Genomic DNA, 5,005 nt, shown 5'->3' with positions numbered 1-5,005 from the left:
TTTATATTGTATAATTATCCCAAGTTAATAAAAATATTTATGCCTTGTGCATTTAAATCAATTTTAAATCATTTTCAAAATGAGTCGGTTGATTTGTATTTACCAGTGTAAACTGACGTATTTTTCCCAAAAGGTTAAGTGCAGGTACTATACGAAAATAGGCTGGCTGTTTCCTAAGAGCGTCCACTATAGTCTCGCAAGCTCGGACGACAAATATCTGTTGAACTATTTTTATCTTATTTTTATTGATCCGCCTGTGGATCCGTTTCAACTACTGTGATATATATTATTGCACTTTATTTAAAAGTTGAAATGTATCTATTCTGCTTCCGCTGTGCATTATTATATTGTGTTGTTTGTCTATGACGATGCCAACTACGTCACTGTACCCCACACCGGGCCCACCGGTGACACGTGGAAATCGGGGGTGTGACAGGTTGGTATCAGAGCCAACGCTGAGTGAATTAAACACTAGTCCTTTGTGTTTAATCTCAGTTACACAATTGCACAATCCTCGATTTTCGAGTCTAGACAAAGAACTTAGGAAATGTTCAACATTTCGTTTATTTTATTTTATTTTTAATTATTATCATTATCTTGTATATTCTGTTGTGCAACTTGTTTGAATTTTGACAGGATCATTATGCCGCCACGGATGAGAGGTCGAGGAGGATTCGCTACATCTCACGACCATGAGGCAGGGCCTTCACACAGGCGAGCTCCGTCAGCTACGCACCGCACTGCAGCCAATGATCTTTGGGGATCATTCGCCGAGCCGGCTAGACACTCGGTGTCTATGAGCACTTCGCCATCACTACCCCAATCATTTGGGCCCCACTCGGAGAATGGGCCCCATGGTTCTCATGGATCTTACATACCGCTCCATCAGTCACCTCACCAATACCCAGCACCAGTTTACCAGGGTCTGTATAACCCTGATGCTTTTGTGGATGAGCCAGTGGGTCATAACCCACTAGGACCAGAGGACCACTTTCCTGGTGATCACGAGATGGAAGTTGATGAAGACACGGACCCTTCACTGCCACCGTCAGGTACGCCCAACCATCCCATCGAGATATCGGATGGGTCACCATTTAGGGGATCGCCCTACAATGGTGTCGATAGCTTTCAGGAGAGGTTTCGGCAGCACGATTGGTATTACACCCCCAGCCGCCACAACTCTCCGATGCTTCAGTCTCACCATGGTTCGCCGGTGCACTCGCAGCACCACTCTCAGCAGCAGCAGCTTCAGCAGCCGCCATTGCAGCAGGACCTATCTGAGGCCCTCTGGCGCGACGTGATCACTCCGTCGCCACCGCCGCCACCAGTTTTACCTCCTCCGCCTCAGAGGCCCAGGAGGAACGCGCGTACGTCTACGCGCGGAGGGATTCGCATAGGCACCCCTCCCCATGTTGGTAGCAGCCGCTACACGCCTCTTCACGAGGAGTCCGAAACGGGAGAGTCTCCGCATCCCGTATCGGATGTCACTTCAGTACCGATCCCGCCTCTGCCGCCGCAGAACTATGGAGAGCCGATTCCGGCTTACGCTAGTGCAGCCCAGTTTAACCCATTCGAGCAGGTTTTCCCTCAGGGTTACGATTACACAAGAGACCCTTATTGGCAAGCTGTAAACTACGGCTCGCTCCCACCTAGTGGTCCATTTGGAGACACTTGGACTGCTGGGCAGTCTACTTTTAGTTATCCTCCGGGTTACCAGCAGCCACAGCCACCGCAGCCGCAGCAGTACCAGCCACCGCCATCGGCGCCTATGATGTCGCCGCCGCAGGTTCAAGAAATCCTGCATGGGATTAACAGCATGCGACGTGAGTTGCAACACGAGATGCGAGCTGATCGCCGACACAACAGTGGCATGTTCAAGAAGGTGTTTGACTTACTCAAGGGTAAGAGTAAGAAGGATCATTGAATCCTTTGATTGTTATCTCATTACTCATGTCCCTGCGTGGACATCTATTTCCCTTATTCTACCCCTGCGAGGGTATGTTGTTCTGTTAACCCCTGCGTGGGTTTGTTTTATTTTAATTGTTGTTATTGTTTAGCCCCTGCGCGGGCATGATATTCATGTTATTTGAATTAAAGTCCCGTTTAGGGCAAAGATGTACTAGTACTTTATTTGAAATTTGAAATGGTTAATTTGAATTTCTCATTTTATTTAGGTGCATGAATATAATATTTAAATAATGGAAAATATCAATTTTTATTTGATTTGCCATTTTATCAGAATCTTAGTAAGGTATAACCTAGCTTGAATGCCTTATTAACAGACCTGGCCATGATGGTAAAACCTGGTTGAAAGGATTCAACTCCCTGTTAACGTCTGAGAACATGTTAACATTCCTGGCTAAGCGTGATCTGTAAAATCACACAAGCCACCCTTTTTAATAAATTATTACAGATTATATCTGTACACAAGTCTATTTATGACTTGATACCTACGGGTTATGACTATGTCATATAGTGACAGTTGTGGTTTATGACTCTCTGTCTAGTAAAGGATTATTTGTTTAATTATACAATTTATAATCCTATAAAAATCTAAATTTATAATTTAGTAATTGTTCATGTGACTAGGCCTATGGTGCCAATATATATATATTTTCATTCCTTGATTGCTAATAAGAGCCTGAATGAAATTTATCAAATTAACTGTTAAGGTTCTTGATACCATGGTTAATAAATCGTCTAGAACGATGATACTGTTAGGTTTCTAAATAGACCTTGTTCTTTATTGTAGCTTAAAGCTACAATGGCCAAATCGGAGGAGACCAACAGTCATTCTGGGGAACACTCAGATAATGCAAAGATTCACGTCACCGGTGCAGAGTTGCAAGCACTGATAGATAACGCTGTTGCCAAAGCTATGGATAGGCAATTCAGGGAATCTAGTGGTACTCGGATTAGGACCCGAACAGAAACGCACGCAAAGCCCAAGACTCATTCTGAGGCTCATAGTAAGCCACCCTCTAAAAAGAGTGAGCCGAAGAAAGCAGAGGATGATAATCACTCCTCCAACCACAGCAGCGTCCCAAAGCAAGAGATTAAGCTGAAGCATGATACGTACAGCAAGTCCTGTACGTACAAGTATTTTGTATCTTGCAAGCCTAGAGATTTCACTAGGGAAAAGGGAGCCGTCGATTGTATGAAGTGGATTGACGAGATGGATACTGTGGTTGATATCAGCGGGTGTGCTGATAGGGATGTTGTGAAGTACGCGTCCCAGTCGTTCAAGGGTGACGCGTTAGCATGGTGGAAGTCGCTTCTACAAGCTACTGGAAAGACCGCTCTGTATAGCATGACATGGGATCAGTTTGTTGCACTGATCAAGGAGAATTTCTGTCCGCAGCATGAGGTCGAGAGAATTGAATCGGATTTTGTGTCTCTAGTTATGAAGAATCTCGATTGTCAAGCGTATCTTACTACGTTCAACACCTTATCCCGGTTAGTGCCTTATCTGGTGACCCCGGAGCCGCGTAGGATCGCTCGATTTATTGGGGGTCTGGCACCGGAGATAAAGGCAAGCGTCAAGGCTTCAAGGCCTACTACATTTAGATCAGTAGCTGATCTATCCCTCTCCCTCACTCAAGATGTCGTTAGACTGAGAGCTATTAAGAGCTCAGAAGAAAACAAAAGGAAACGTGAGGATGACACCTCACGAAGATCTGAGAAACGACACAAGGGAAACAACGACCATAGGAAAGGGTCGGGGTTCAAGAAAGGAGATCAGTCGGGTGAAAAACCCAAATGCAAGGTTTGTAGGAGGCATCACTTTGGGAGATGCAGGCAAGAGTCTAAGTCCCAGTCTTTCGAGAAACGTTGTGGGATCTGCAAGTCCACAGATCATAAAGCTGTGGATTGCAAGAAAATGAAGGATGCAACCTGTTTTGGTTGCAACGAGAAAGGGCACATTCGGCCCAATTGCCCAAAGAATGCGAAGAAGATTGATGATGGGAAGAAGACTAATGCGAGAGTCTTCAGGATGGACGCTAAGGAAGCAGTCCTTGACGACAACGTCATTACCGGTACGTTTCTTGTAAATGATGTTTTTGCTAGAGTCTTGTTTGATTCAGGAGCCGATAAGTCGTTTGTAGATGATAAGTTTTGTAAACTGTTGAACCTTCCTGTTAAAACCTTAAGTGTGAAATATGAGGTGGAATTAGCCGATGGAACCATAGAAACCGCCTCGACTGTTCTAGATGGATGTGTTATATCCATTAGGAATCACTCTTTCCCGTTATCCTTGCTTCCCTTTAAGTTAGCTGGATTCAACATAGTGATAGGCATGGATTGGTTGTCGAGTAACCAAGCCCAGATTCTGTGCAACCGAAAGCAAGTAATAGTTAAGACTCCGTCTGGTGAGTCACTTACTATTCAAGGAGACACCCAGCATGGATTGCCGGAGCAAGTGTCCATGCTCAAGGCATCCAGATGCATGCAGAAAGGATGTGTCATTTATATGGCACAAGTTACCATTGATGAGCCGAAGCCGAAGATTGAAGATATTCCTGTTATTTCGGAATATCCTGAAGTTTTCCCTGAAGAACTACCCGGTTTGCCACCGGATAGGCAAGTAGAGTTTCGGATAGATATCATTCCAGGCGCAGCACCTGTAGCAAGAGCACCATATAGATTGGCACCAACGGAGATGAAGGAGTTGAGGACGCAGTTGGATGATCTATTAGCTAAAGGTTTTATTAGACCTAGCTCATCTCCTTGGGGAGCGCCAATCTTGTTCGTTAAAAAGAAGGATGGGTCGATGCGTCTGTGCATCGATTACCGTGAGCTTAACAAGGTCACTATCAAGAATAGATATCCATTACCCAGGATCGACGATCTGTTCGATCAGTTGCAAGGAGCAAGCTATTTCTCCAAGATCGACCTGAGGTCAGGTTATCATCAGTTGAAGGTCAAGGATGAAGACGTACACAAGACCGCGTTTAGGACTCGTTATGGACATTACGAGTTCCTAGTAATGCCGTTTGGGCTCACC

The sequence above is a fragment of the Helianthus annuus genome, chromosome 10 (genome assembly GCF_002127325.2).
Source record: "Helianthus annuus cultivar XRQ/B chromosome 10, HanXRQr2.0-SUNRISE, whole genome shotgun sequence".
Lineage (NCBI taxonomy): Eukaryota > Viridiplantae > Streptophyta > Magnoliopsida > Asterales > Asteraceae > Helianthus > Helianthus annuus.
The sequence above is the reverse complement of the archived record's forward strand: the minus strand, read 5'-3'. Positions refer to the sequence as shown.